General features: G+C 40.1%; 1 protein-coding gene across 2 annotated transcripts in view; it reads left to right on the top strand.

Annotated features, from left to right (window-relative positions):
• The window catches only part of LOC136856591 (uncharacterized), a 72,237-nt gene that overhangs the window by 25,160 nt on the left and 39,177 nt on the right, over positions 1-7,900 (top strand). The window contains exon 1 of one of the 2 annotated variants that reach the window (XM_067134497.1): positions 289-479. The exons of the other annotated variant lie outside the window; for it this stretch is intronic. The gene's annotated coding sequence lies outside the window, so the exon portion shown is untranslated. Of the gene's footprint in view, positions 1-288; positions 480-7,900 lie in introns of those variants that run through there. 2 annotated transcript variants of the gene reach the window in all.

Here is a 7,900-nt window from a genome sequence, read left to right as displayed (position 1 = left end):
AAGGGAGGAGACATGGGCGGAAAAGGGGAGGAGACATGGAGGAAAAGAGAGAGGAGATAGGGCGGAATCAGAGGGAAAATAGGGAGGAAAAGAGCGGAAAAAGGGAGGAGTTAGGGAGCAAAAAGAGAGTAGATGGAGAGGAAAAAACGGGTGAGGTAGGGAGGAGAATGGGAGTAGATGGGGGGAGGGAGAGAACTAGTCGAGATCATGCTATAACCTAGGGTGGATGATGTGGTCGGATGTCAGTCAGTCGAGATTGTGCCACCGTGCCAAGTGATATACCCACTGGATGTGGAGGGAGAGAGAGAGAGAGAGAGAGAGAGAGAGACAGAGAGAGAGAGAGAGAGAGAGAGAGTTTGTGTGATCCTGTATAAAAAAAAAAGAGAGTGCTTTCGGAGAAGCAATCACTCCAAACTCCACAAACGTCCCTTGTTCCTCGACGCTTCGACAAACAACGACAACCGAGAGAGTAACAGAGAGTAAGTTCCATCACCCAAGAATCATTTGTTGTTTTGACGTTTTATTCTTCTTTCGCGACTGTGCGTCTTTGGGCTTCCTTTAATGCCACGGACTTGTGATATAGCGTTGAGGAAACTGGGTAGGGAGGGAGGGAGGGAGGGAGAAAGAGCTTTTTAGGAGGGAGGGAGAAAGGGATATTTAGAAGGCACTGCACTGCATCTCACCCAAGAGCAAATTCAGTTAATGGAATAATGCGTCCCGGGGAACCGTATTTTTTATAAACCCTTATATCTTCATACACTACAAGAAATATCTTGACTTTCGAGTTGTCACCGAGGAAAAAATAACTTTCACTTCATTCGCAGCACTTTTTAAAGAAAGCTTACGACCATAAATGGAAACTCAACACTTTTTTAACTACTTGGTGCATACTGTCGTGAGCTGTCCACCAACAGACCCTGAACACGTGTTTAGAAACAAACGCACAAAAACTTCAAGTCCAGTAATTGGCAGTCTGCGCATGAACCTTTGAGAATACTGCATGCTGAATCATTCGCTGACACAAGGAAAATAGTACCTGGTAAATATTCGAATGTGGTGGGTGGCAAGCAGTTTGGAGCCAAAATACGAGTAAAGCCCTCCAAAGTTCAGTTTATGATTTTATACAGACATACAGATATACACAACATATATATACACACACACACATATATATATATATACATACATACATATACACACACATATATATATATGTTATATCTATATGTGTGTGACAAAATTATGAATTACTGTGTTGCGAAGCGATCTGGTCCTGTAGAGAGAATAGGAGAGATTAAAAACACAGTTCCCAATTATTGAAAGATGGAGTAGATGAGGACAGGTTTTTTTAATAGGTTCCAAAATTAATATTAAACCGAAAATGACCTAAATATATAAGAAACGAGAGAGTTAACACAAAACAAAAGTTGAATATTTTCCAGCATACATAAAAATTTCAGCGGCCTGTGCCTGTGTTGTCACATTTTCACAAACCAAATTTCCACAAAAGTTGAACCAATTAGAAGCTCTGAATAATATCGAAATCTCTGAGGTCCATTTTCTCAGAATGAGTTAAAAATGGCTTACGCCAGTTCGTCAAACTAGGAAAGACTTTTTCCACAACACAAACTTAATTTTTCTTGATTAATTCAGTTCACGTCAAAAAAAATTACTCGGTGGATGGAACCAGCTTTGAAATCCAGTTTGAAAACGATAGGAAAAAAAATCTGACATTGATCTTCGTAAGAACAATGATTTGGAAAATGCGTGTTTACATTTAGCGAAGGGCAAAGTAGGTCTCCAAGGTCATCTGGCCTCGACTGGTATCTTACAAAACATGACAATGATGCAACATTACGACAGATACAAAGACTTTTCGCCGTAAATGAATAACGGCATATATTCAAGAGCAGCGTCGTGAATCGAAGGAGACATGGCGTGTAAAAAGATGTCGCGCCCTCTCCGGAAAACATCAATTGTTCTGTAAAACCATTACTGTTGATAAAAAGTTTGAAATTTTGTTTTTACAATAGCTTACACCTTTCCCTTCTGTTACAAGTTTGATAAGGCTAATTCCAAGTGAATCTTTTTTATTATTTTATCAAGAACTGGGGACTACGATCCGACTCCTCAAACACATTCTTTGTCTCCCAATAACATCTCTTTTACATTTCCAAATCTATACACTCCGAGACGGACGTGAATAGTCTAACCCACTTTCATAAGTGAATGACATCTATTTGGCAGAACATCAAAAGAAAAACGGATAATTTCGCAACTACCTGAATTCACACGTAAGACCATTTGATACCTGCGGTTATCATGTCCACTTCCCTTTACCTCGTTTGTGAGATTCGAGACGCGACGCAAGAGTCATGCTTACCATTCGTATGCAAACGAAGGAGAAGAAGAAGAAGAGGAAGAAGATGCCTTAATGGGGGTTGCACCGAACCATAAATAAGATTCGAGACAAGATACAAGAGTTATGCTTACCATTCATATGCAAACAAAGAAGAAGAAGAAGAAGAAGAAGAAGAAGAAGAAGAAGAAGAGGAGGAGGAGGAGGAGGAGGAGGAAGACACTTAAATAGGAGTTGCACCTACCATAAATAAGATCCGAGAAACGACACAAGAGTGATGCTTACCATTCATATGCAAACAAAGCAGAAGAGGAGGAGGAGGAGGAGGAGGAGGAGGAGGAGGAGGAGGAGGAGGAGGAGGAGGAGGAGGAGGAGGAGGAGGAAGAAGACACCTTGATGGGAGATGTACCGACCATATGGTCGCATCACGCCTGACTAAACAGGAGAGCATTAAAGCTCGTCACTGCGGCATTGTGACACCCGCTAAAGGAAGAACCTTCTAATTAACGGTGACGAATGTATTCAGACCCATATACTAAGATTAATACATCAGGACGAACGAACTTGGGTGACAACACGTTAAAAAAACAATTGGCCAACAGATTTATCAAGGGTGGACAGAAATGCCGTAATATGCTAATGAAGAAGGAAGCTTTTTTTTCTTTTTAAGCATTCTTCAGGGTCGTATAGATAAGCCAGCCAAGAGCACATGTTCCATGTTTGTTCACTGCAGTACATGCGTCGAGTGTTTTTCCTCACAGAGAGAGAGAGAGAGAGAGAGAGAGAGAGAGAGAGAGAGAGAGAATTGCATAATGAATGCACGGCATCACAGAAGGTTATAAAACTAGCTAGTAACAAAATGCAAATGAGAGATTTTTCAAGGCGTTTTTGGCCAGCGATAACTGCAGAAAGGTCTGTAACCTCCTCTCCCTGTTTCTTCCTTTCTTAAATACAGAGAACAAAGGGAGGTGAAATAAAATAAAATAATAAATAAATTAATAAAATACGTACCAACAAAAGCGAGTGAAATTCTCAGCTAGCAACAGGAAGTTATTGCTTAACACGATTACCATTTATTGCCACTTATTTCTGAAAAATCCGATTCTGAAACACGCTGATTAGTCACTCGATCTCGTAAGGCGAAGAAGGCGCATGAAAACCTTGCACTGAATTTTGGGCAATCGAGTTTTCTGTACAGCCGCTACAGCGAACATAGATCCATCTGTCAGAGGTCTCGGTATAGTGCTGTATGAGCCGCGGCCTATGAATCTTTAACCGCGGGCCGGTGATGGCCTATCCTATATCGTTGCCATAAGCACGATTATGGCTAACTTTAACCGTAAATAAAATAAAAAACTACTGAGGCTAGAGGGCTGCAATTTGGTATGTTTGATGAGTGGAGGGTGGATGATCAACATACCAATTTACAGGCCTCTAACCTCAGTCATTTTTAAGATCTGAGGGCGGACAGAAAAAGTGCGCACCGAATAAAGTTCGGACGGACAGACAAAGCCGGCGCCGTAGTTTTCTTCTACAGAAAAACAAAAACATGTCCCATCTGCTGCCACTAATACTTCCTGCCTCGTTCGATAAGGACTGATATTAGTCGTATTAATATAATTTATCGCACTTATCACCCTGTTCCTTCCGGGCCGCTTCTGAAGAATATAAACAACATTCGCTTTCTGCCGAGCTTAAACTGGTGTGCGCCGGGGAAGCTGGTCTAATTATCCCCTTGCACTCGAAACGGAGGAAATGCTTCTTATCAGTGACATTCAAGATTGCGCTCGCACTCACTGACACACCCACCCACACATACAGTACGTACATACATGCACACATGTATATATGTATGTATAAATATATATCATTTATATACATCAATATATATATATACATATACATAAACACACACATAAGGTATTGTTAATTGTTATTATACAACCAGGAACACACCCTCGGCTATGAGGATTATATATGGCGGGGACTGGGTGACAGAACCCATGGCGTGTCACGTTGAGCAACCTATAGACACACACATATTACAACGTGACTGGCGGTATACTCGCAGCGTCGTCTTTTGTTGTATAATCAATATTACGGCGGTTACTGGAAATAACGTAGTCTATAAATACATCAAACGTGGCTACGCCATAGGGTGCCTGTATGTATGTATGTATGTATGTATATATATATATATATATATATATATATATATATATATATATATATATATATATATATATATATATATATATAAAAGCACGTTAAAAGAAGAAGAAGATATATTATTACATACATGTATATATATATATATATATACGTACACATACATATATCCATACATACTGTACTTACATATATATACATACATGTATAACCGAATCACGAAAAAATGGAACGTGATGAATATATAAATAACGACAAAATCCACGAAGAAAAGAGAAACGCCGGAGTGCTGCGAGGCCTTTCGATGGTCGTCCTTTACCTAGCAGACTCTACATACATGCATACAAGCATACATACATTCAAGTCATACATAACTACGAATCAGGAGAGCCGGAGGAATAAAAAGCACGCGTAATAAAACCATACCATTACAATGAAACAGAAGACAGAGGCATTACCCTTTATGAATGGGGTATTTGTGCATACCAGCCTCACACAGTCTTCCTTTTGGGCAACTCTTGGCCCGGCATCGAAGAAGGTTGGAGTGGGTCCAGTTGAGTTATGCAATCGCTGACTGTCACTTCCTGTTCGTAACTCTCTCGCGCATACAATTATTTTTTTTTTTGTTTCGTCCCTTCAGATCTGCAGTGTTGAATTGATTATACCTTTGGAGTTTTGTTGTGATTGAGTAAGTCTCTCTCTCTCTCTCTCTCTCTCTCTCTCTCTCTCTCTCTCTCTCTCTCTCTCTCTCTCTCTCTCTCTCTCTATATATATATATATATATATATATATATATATATATATATATATATATATATATATATATATATATATATTATATTATATATATATAATGTATACAAAATATATATATGTATGTATATGTATATATATGATCGTGCTTCTGGCAACGATATAGGATAGGCCACCACCGGCCCGTGGTTAAAGTTTCATGGGCCGCGGCTCATACAGCATTATACCGAGACCACCTTGACTATATACTGTAGCGGCTGTACAGAAAACTCAACTGCGCCGAAGAAACTTCGGCGCATTTTTAAACTTTTTTTTTTAAATGACGCCGATGGTATGGGCAATTGAATGGGAGAAAATAGGAAAGATGATAATAATTAGGAAAACTTCTCGGCAGACAGCCTATTCTGTTTCCACGAAGAGATACGTCATTCAAAGAGTTATATTTGGCGGTGTCCAAACTGCCCAGACATATCTGGATATGGCCAGATCGGCTTTCCCGAGAAATTGCAGCAATGAGACCGAAATGGGGAAAATGGATGATCCCTTATGGTTGGGCAATCCTCCTAGCCGCTCTGGGACGCATTGTCACTCTCATGGTCAAGAGATGCTTGCCTGATTGTCAAACTCCTTCTACTGCGCCTTCAGGGTACAAAAGAAGGTCGTTCAACAAAGGGCGTCTGCAGACAGGTAATCATCGAATCTCCATTATCCTCTGTCCCCCGTAGCGGGGTAGTGCCGCCAGTGCACCTCATGTGGTGCACTGTAGGCATTACTTACAGTTCTTTGCAGTGTTCCCTCCTTAGGCCCCTAGCTGCAACCCCTTTCGTTCCTTTTACCGTACCTCCGTTCATATTCTCTTTCTTCCATCTTATTTTCCTCAACCGTCTCCTGACAATTGATTCAATGTAACTGCTTTGAGGTTTTCCTCCTGTTACACCTTTCAAACCTTTTAACTGTCAATTTCCGTTCCAGCGCTGAATGACCTCATAGGTCCCAGTGCTTGGCCTTTGGCCTAAATTCTATATTCAATTCAATCCAATATGCTCAGTTTTGGACGCGTGTTCAATGTTCATTTTATCCGAGACTGTCGAGGAATCAGGTCTCGATCAAATTTGAAATCACTGAAGTCACTTTTTTTTTATTGCTGTAAGAGACGGCTCCAAATTCTAGATAAGACTGGCTGCATCAGTATATGAGATCATGAATGTCATGCGAGTTTTTTTATTTTTTTTTTTTTTTTGCAGTTGTCCTTCACGCACCAAAAAAAAATCTCTTTTATATTCGTATCTAATTGAGTTGAATGTCAAACCACCATGACAATATTACGGCTTAAAAGATTATGAGCAGTTGATTACATAATTATACTTGACGTATGTGAATGGTCTGTGAATGCATTTAAATAGCTGTCTGTACAGAATATTAAAGGAAAATCAAAGGCGATAATTTCTTGAGATGCAGTTGATAAATTGTCAGTTTAGTCTGTTATGTATGGAATGGAATATAGAATTTAGGCCAGAGGCCTTGCGCTGGGGCTTATGAGGTCGTTCAGCGCTGATAGGGAAACTGACTTGAAATTCAACCTTCTTAATAATACAGAAAAAGAGAACTCATTATTAAAAAAAAAATGAATAAATTAATAAACAGTTAAAAATATATTAAAATGCAAGGACAATATTATTAGGGTAGTAATGCACTAGGAAAAACCTGCTGAAGAATAATTTTGAATGCAAGTCACCGCTTCAGACCAAATGAACCTTGGTATTGGCTTATTGTGTCCGCGTTTGGAGGCTGGAAGCCAGTTCCAAGACCCACTTTATTTGTAGCAGTGTCTTGAATGCAAGATGCAGTGCAATAGAAAGGCCTAAAAAACTCACAGCACGAATTCGGGATGGTTCTCCCTCACGAAAACACCGGGTCACTTGTCAAAAACACTATTCCTTTGAAAATACCAAGTGAAAAGATATAAAAAACCAATAGAGTTTGAACACACATCAGTTACCCCATAGGGGGGTAGTGCTATCAGTGCACCTCATGTGGTGCACTGTAGGCATTACTTAAGGTTCTTTGCAGCACCCTTAGACCCCCAGCTGCAACCCCTTTCGTTCCTTTTACTGTACCTCCTTCCATATTCTCTTTCTTCCATCTTACTTTCCACCATCTCCTAACATTTGGTTCATAGTGCAACTGCTTTGAAGTTTTCCTCCTGTTACACCTTTCAAACTTTTACTGTCAATTACCATCTCAGCACCGAATGACGTCATTGGCCCCAGTGCTAGGCCTTTGGCCTAAATTCTGTATTCAGTTCAATTCAATTCACATCTGTTGCAGTAGGTTTATATCCTCAACAGGAATGTTTTCCACGCTCATTGAAGAGTTCTTACCTAATATCTGTTACTGACAGGAACTGTTATGCTTTCTCATAATTCATTGAACTTATTGACATATCCAGGGTAATATAATAACGAGGTCGGGAACGTGACCTCGTTGTGATTATGGGACGCGGGTTCGTTTCCCGCTGCCGGACATCATAACTGCTTCAGATTTCTTCCACTTGGATCTAAGGCTTTGCAGTGAAAAAAAAAAAAGGGCGAAGAATTCGAGAAGTTAGGAGGGCATTGT

Source organism: Macrobrachium rosenbergii, chromosome 36, assembly GCF_040412425.1.
Source record: "Macrobrachium rosenbergii isolate ZJJX-2024 chromosome 36, ASM4041242v1, whole genome shotgun sequence".
In the NCBI taxonomy this organism is placed as follows: Eukaryota; Metazoa; Arthropoda; class Malacostraca; order Decapoda; family Palaemonidae; genus Macrobrachium; species Macrobrachium rosenbergii.
Note: the sequence above shows the minus strand (reverse complement) of the source record. Positions and strands in the feature narration are given on the sequence as shown.